The following is a 7,960-nucleotide window of genomic DNA, read 5'->3' as shown; positions in this document are numbered from 1 at the left end:
CTGCGCACATGCTGAGAACTTGGCATTGCAGGTCTATAATTTATAAGCCACTGAATTCTTGTTGTTGATCTAGCATTAATCTACTTAATGAAAAAGATTTGCATTACCACAATTCTTTATTAACCTCTACCAACTAATGCACCAACAAATTTGCAAACTGTTTTTGAACCTTACAAGGAAAAGATATCTAGGCAACTATATGAGTGTCATTATTTATAAACCAACATTGATTAGCATTAATTAGGTTACTCCTTTTCAGCATTTCATTAATAATGTCCAATATCAAACACTCTTCATCTTGCCTTGAATCAGTGTTGGATCAGTAGTCCTATAATTGCTAGATCATTAGGTTTACCTCTTCATTACTTATTGAGCAAACCAGTCTCTTCAGTGTTTTACTGGCAATTACCTATTCACTAAGAAAATAAATGATAAGTTATTATGAATCCTTTACTTCCAAATTGACATTCAAAATTTGTCTTCACACTTCCTGCCATAGATTTCTCTGTGTACCTTTTATCTTTATTAGTTTCTCACTGTTCCTATCTTCTGACTAGATATTGTCACTTTGTTCATTAGCATCTCTTCTACCATCTTCCACTTTTCATGTGTATTTTTCTCAGTTCTTCATTTCCTCTCTAAATGGCTTTTGTTTAATTTTATTCCTTTGTTCACTTTTGATCAGAATAGTCTTCTTTCATAATGGTAAACTTGACAGTGTCTGGGAAAAAGCTTTTAGGTAGTACCCAAATATCATTCATATGTTTCTAAATACTTTCTACTATCTGATTTAGCTAAAAAAATGTTTTCAACTTTATTATATGGTGTCTTTAAAGCATTGTGAATAGTTGGCTTTTTTTGGTGTGTTCTATTCTATATGCATTTTGTAAATGTGATTCACTGGAGCTTACAAACAGGCTGAGGGAACAGTTTGCTTGGCCCAGAGGAGAGAAGGTTTCACGGGGACTTAATAGCAGCTTTTCTGTAGCTAGGAGGGGGTTATCAAGGACATAGAGCTAGATTAAGGTACTGAGCTACAGGAGAGGAGAATAAGGAAAGTTCCAATGCCAATTTTACATGAGGAAAAAAAAATCAGTGCATCAATAACCAAACACTGGAACAGGTTTCCCAGAGAGGCTGGGTGATCTTTGTCCTTGGAGATTTGTCTGACTGGATGAAACCCTGAGCAACCTCAGCTGACCCTACTTTGAGCAGAAGGCTGGACTCAAGACCTTCTGGAGGCCTTTCCAAATTGAATGATTTTGTGATACTTTTTCAGCTCTTCCATTTGTTGTTTGCCTGTCTCCTTTGTATAGTAGAGAATACCTGTACAAGGTACAGGTATTCGCTATGTTAAAACATAACCATGGTGTGTGCAGGAGCCTTGCAGCCAATCACTAAAAATCTTTAAAACCGTGAAAATTGCCAATAGCACTGTGATAGGATAATAAAGTATTATTCATCAGCTCCAGTAATGTTTTGTGAAAAAAGCTAGGGTAATGAAGGATGAGGAATATTATTCTTTCCCAATCACTAGACTATCTTTTAAGGTTGTCTAAACTCTTTTCTATATCTCATAAAACAGAGTCTGGCCTATATTAAGCATTGCACATATAATATTCTCTTGCATTGAATACTACAGTTCTAAATGCTTCCTGCTTGTGTGATGGGGGCCAAAAATCTCTAATTACACTTCCCTGAGATACTTTTTTCCCTCAAGATTACAGAGTAAAGAATGATTGAAATAATAATAATAATAATAATAATAATAATAATAATAATAATAATAATAACAACCCTCATCCCTAAAAGGTCACTTTTGCTTAGAGCAATTCAATTCATTGTCTTCTTTTTTTCTGTCAGAGAAATGTCTGAGCAAAGAAACTTTTTGATAAAAACAGAAGCTAACACCTTAAAGATGGCTATCCCCACAATACTGACCTTTTCAATGTGATGTTAATGGTGACATTTTAAAGTGGCTTTAAATATTCATATTGGTGAGGATTCCTTTGCCTTCCTGACAGAATTCCTGGCTCTTTGCCACAAGCAACCTCAGCAATGTGCCTGTAGGCTTGTGACTCTTCCCATAGAACCAATCATACAGCAATCTCATTTTGAACTTCATATTAAAATTGGGATGGGTTAGAGCTTACCTATTACCATAATCCAGATAGAGCTTGCTACATACAATTAAATCATATAACTTTTCCTGTTGCATGGTCGGCCATCTGAAGCAGAAACATTTGGTAGGGCTTAACCTATAATTTTTCTTGACTTTATCCACAGCTCAATATTATAGTAGCCATTCATTTCACAACATTGGGAGTTGCTATTTCAAGCCTGAACTTTGTATATATTGTTTTCAAGTACCTTAGGACTAAGCTGACAGGATGTTGATATAAGATATAACTGAAATCTTACATTGTGACATATAGAGGAGGCAAGAAATCATGCCTTTGTCTGTCATAGTATGCACAAAAGTAAACCCTGCAGAACTTGATAAATGTACATGAATACCTTGGTTAATGTCATAGCCTACACTTTTATGATATAGATTTTTTTTCCACTGTCCTTTTACGTCTTTGTCTCTTTTCATGGAACAATTTCTAAACTTCTGTTTTCATTTCTGGTAACTATGAAGTACATTGGCTTTAATAGACTAAAATCTGTAGTGTTTTTAAATCATTAAAGTTCAAGGAATTGATTCCATTCTGAATGTAATCAGAATGTAATCAAACAGTACTATATAATGTGATTCACTATGTAATACAAAACCCTTTGATCAGTGAAATGGAAATCTATCAGCTACTTGCTGACGGATGCGCTGGAAAGATAGGAAGAAAGAAAGACCTGGAGGAGAGCTTTCATCTAGTCGTTCCATATTCGTATTCTCTAAATACCGTCTGCTGGCCACTGTCCGAAGCAGAATATTGGGCAACACTTTTACTCAAGGTTCTTGAGGTTTTAATAAGAGAATAATATGCAGGCTTTCAAGAATGAAAAATCAAAAAAGAAGTGATTTGGGAAAATAATGTCATGTACTGCATGAAATTCTATTATCTCCACAATGAAGATGCCATGACCATACTGAAAAAAAAAAAAAAGAGAGATCTCTGCTAATCTCTGGTGTTTTTTTTGACAGCCAGGTTATTGTGGCCAAGGTGTACATTTTCCAATCATATTAAGATAATGCCAGCCTTATGTAAGTTCAGCTGTCAAAATGCATCTATGCAAATCATCTTATCCATAGACTGCTCTATGAGAGCAGTCATAGGAGGAAGCTGTTGCATCTCCTATCCCTTGTTAGGTACCCACAAAGTAGATACCTGTGTGAGAGCATATTTAGAGACATACTAGAAATTAAAAGCAATGCAGAACATGGTTACTAGAGGAAGAAATCTGAATTTAAATATAGCAAATACACTTACTATTAGTTTGGTTTTTAAAATTTCAGATCTCAATATTTTAGCCAAACTAATTTTCACTCCTAAAGTCTTCTGTAGTTAACTTTTCTGTAGTTAAATTCTGAAGTAAGGATTCTGGTCTAGCAGGCTTTTGTAGTGGTTAGCTATGTGACATTCTGTATTTTTATTTGTGTTTTCAATTGCAGAACACTTCTGAGTAGACAGGCAACACCTTTTATACTAGAAAGCTGCTCAAAGTAGCAAGCCCACACTTAGAGATAAATGGTTAATTATTTTCATTTTTTTTCTGATGTGGAATAAATATACATGCTATTTTCACCACAAATTTTAATTAATTCAAATCAAACTTCATATATGAGCTGTCAGAGGAAATGCCCAACCCATTTGTGAGAGTATAGTTACTTAATGCAATGTGAAGAAGCCTCTACTTGCTATTATTTTGTTTAGCCACCATAGGTGTTTAATTACATGCTTTTGATGTCAGTAAAATCATTTAACTTCCCCTGAAGACATTGAAAGGCATCTGTTATATTGAAAAAAATTTTCCCATGCCACAGTTTGTGTTTTAAACATAAGTATTTACCCAAATCTTAGCTGTGTCTTTTAAAGTTCAAAATGAGTTTTATGCTCAAAATAACAATATAACCATTGCCTTGTGCATTTGAAGTATAGTTAGCAATCCCAAAATGCATATTTGTGTTAAAAAAAAAAAAAAAGAACAGTTGGAAATGTGTTTGGAAAGCTGTGCAATTTCAAATATATATATATATTTCCCTACATAATAATTTTGTTATATAGCTAAACAGTAGAAAATATATAACTGCATAATTTGTAGCTGTATTTAAAATTTAATATCTGGGTCATTGTATTTGATGGAAATTTAGTCTGGGTCTGTGAGGTTTTTAGTGCCCTATTAAGAATTAAATTCTTTCTGTACCATAATTTTTTAAACAAGTTCATAAAAGAGAATTTTATGTCATGGAGTCAGAAGTAGAACATACTGTCCTATTATTAATTACTATTAATCAGTAATTAGACATTTCCTGTACTCAGGCTACTAAGATTTTATAATTATGTCTAAAAATAGTATGCACTTATATCCTTCCTATGCTAGCAAAGGATATTATGGGGAAAGTGTGGTACTAACTGCAAGTGGGTATCCCATTTTTTATGTGTATGTTCTTAAAAACTCTGAAATCATGTAAAATACATTTGGATCTTTATACCATGTTTCCTTCACTGTTAAAACAGAATGTGCACACAGTGTCCTTTGGAAGCAGCTGTCAGTAATGGAAAATTACTTTAGTATTTTACCTTCAATATTTTGCAGTCTTTTTACTATTAATGTTAATTGCGACAGAGCAAATGATGCATGCCTATTGTTCCTTATCACATAATTATAACTACATTCTTCTATTTTTAAAAGACTTGGAAAATTTACTAACTCCTGTGCATTTGCAGTATTAACTTATGATCATCCACCTGTAATTTCTAAGAAATAGTTGTGCTTTACCACTATCATGATTTTTACATGTAAATTTAGTACTGAATCACACCCAAATAAGAACTGGAAGAAAATTTACAAAATTTCAATTCACAGAAGGGAAATCACCATAGCCATTGCTTTTTTATATACCTACATCCCTCATTCTGTAACTAGTTGCAGCTGGAACTGTTGCGATATTCATTTCCACCATGACACTTTAAAAAATAAGTTATGGCAAGAACAAATTGCATCATCCATTCATGTAATCTTTCCAGTAAATTCTGTAAATACAAATTATATCTTTCACTGGTTAATTTTCATTTAAAAAACAGCCAAAAAGATAACTAATATGGGCTTTAAAATAAGGGCTTTCAAAGTTTACCCCTTCCAATCACAGTGAGAACACTAGTGGAAATCCCGTAAGGACATCTGAACAGTCAAAATGCCAAAGAAAGACCACATGCATACATTTCTGATAGAAGTGATTCCAACCTAAATCCAAATAAATCCAAAACTATTTCATCATAAATGTCCCATCATAAAAATTCTGCCGTATTTCAGTAAAACTTTATTATTTCACTTGTAAATTTTGTTTAAATCTATAAACATGTTAGATTTCTTTTACTTAATTCTAACTGTTAAATTTATGTTTCAAATAAACAGGCTGAAATTCCTCATCACTAGTTAAGGATTTTAACTATAGAGGAAGCCTAAATCACTGACCTGGGATGTTACCATCTTTATTCTACAGGTAGACTGACTTTAACATAGGAAAGTAAGTTAACCAAACAACATAACCTCTTATTTGCAAACTTCTTTGCCCTTTAATGTAATTATGAAATTAAAATAATAATAATATATAGCATCAAACAATAGTAATGCTATGCTGTATTAATGTGGCTATATATTCACCATAGAAAAACATTTAAAATTTTGTCTAGTGCCAGGGTCCTGCTCTTGGATGCAAGTGTTATATTCTGCTTGTCACTAAATGTAATTGCTTTCTAGTTCAGAAATATTTTTATTTCTACTATTAAATACTTCCAAGGTCCATTAGAATATTTTCAGTTAAAGAAACACAGTAAATTATTCTCATTGCATATGCTTTTTCCTTCTTTGTGCTATATTATAGTTCTTTTACCTCATACAGTCAGCTAAGGATATTTATCTCAATCTGTTTAGATAAAGATTTATATAACGTTAAAAATACTCTGTGCATTTTTTTTCTGTTTTTCAGAAGTAGAAGAAGACTAACATTGAAATTCAGTACAAGCTATAAAACTTAAATTTAACATTATTTTAGTCTTCAGTTATTAGTATTCACTCCACAGGGAATACAGTTCAAGGGAAATACGGATAATTGGCATAATGTATTGCCACTAGAACTGGAATTCAACATTTAACTACTTAATATAAATAATGATATGTGCCTATATGAAGCTCTAAGTATTAATCAAACATTATATAACAGCTACATTCAAATCTCACTTAACTGGATAATGAATGAACCCTCTCATCTTTATTTTGAACACTTTCTTTTTTTGTCATCTTTAGCAGACATCTTTTGCAACATGGAACTGAAGATTATTGTATTTAAGTAATTTTAGACTTGGGTGATGCTAGAGGTACTGTTCTGCAGCATTCACAGAGCGATCCTCTGAAAATGTGTGTGTGTATGGAGAGAGGGGAAAAGGAAGGAGAAAAGGAGGGGAGAGTACAGAGAAACCAGGCTTAAATTCTCTATTGGAAGCAGCTATTGTAACAGGACACTGGGTAATGTGACATTTGTGAGGCCTGTGTGATTTATAACATCCTAAACAGCTTCTGGAAACAATTAAGCAAACAGAACAGATCTCAGAGAATTAGGGCCTGCCTTCACAGTTCGCTGACTCAGTATCTCGACTGCTGATTTTGGTCACAGCTTCAGGCTCTGGATGATCTATTAGCTTGGTGCATAGTCCAATTTCAAAGTAGCAAAATATTAGGAAAAAGATTTGATGTGGTAGAATTGATAAAGAAAAGTTGGGAAGCCTTAAAGTGTAAATTCCCATTTTTCTGAATTATATCAAATCATGGCAGATATCTTTTTTTTTTTTTTTTTTTTTTTTTTGTGCTGACTCCTTTTTTTTCCTCCTTTCCATAGCTCTCTCTCACAGTTTCATCTTGGTCTAAGTTTCAGCCAAGTTGGTCCTTGCTGTGCCTCAGGCTGCAGTACCTCAGTAACCTAGGCCCTGACATAGACCAGGTGCAACCAATTTACCGGTAGTAACATATCCTCTGCTTCCTAATAACACCCCTAATAATCTTACATGCTAAAGGGGAAAACCAGAACCGGAACCAAAACCTAAGGCCTCTATGAGAGGCTGTCAGCTGAGATTTCGTTTAAGAGCAAGAGTGAAGAACTGTTCTGTTTGCTTGTGCCAAGGTCTTCAGAAGCATCATTATGTTCATTATCAGATCAGCAGCAGGTTTTATAAAACATCAATATGAATATTTGTTCATTTCCTGGAATAAATGTCCACTGCCCTTACAGCTCGACATAAATATCTTAGAATACATGATACCCAATTGTACAATTCCTAAATGTGCAAACAATACTTCTAAATACAAAGCAATCCATAGGCACCTATTCGTGTCTGACTTAAGTTGAGTTCAAACTAGCTAGAGAGCTATAATGGCAGACAGAGAAGACCAACCAGTTTCTGTTGTTAGTTGACAGGCTGATAATGGGACCTAAAACAGTCTTCATAAAGATCAAGGTTCTTTTCAAAATAATTTGTTATTTTACTGTATTGCCACAGGTAAAACAATAAATTTTTCTTCCTGAGTGAAGCCCTGATGAGTAGTTCAGTATTCTATTGGGTAATAAAATTGGTTTTATACAGATTACGATTAGCTGAATAAAAGGGGAAGTGCCAACATGTTTAATTTCTAAAGTGTTATGAAATAAATCTAGAAGTATTGCTACAACAAATCATCACTGAACTTGTTACTATTCTTGCCATAATCCTTGAGGACATGTAATAATTGCCTTTGGACTTTTAATATT

Source organism: Nothoprocta perdicaria, unplaced genomic scaffold (assembly GCF_003342845.1).
Source record: "Nothoprocta perdicaria isolate Ctin4 unplaced genomic scaffold, notPer1 scaffold_61, whole genome shotgun sequence".
Lineage (NCBI taxonomy): Eukaryota > Metazoa > Chordata > Aves > Tinamiformes > Tinamidae > Nothoprocta > Nothoprocta perdicaria.
The sequence above is the reverse complement of the archived record's forward strand: the minus strand, read 5'-3'. Positions refer to the sequence as shown.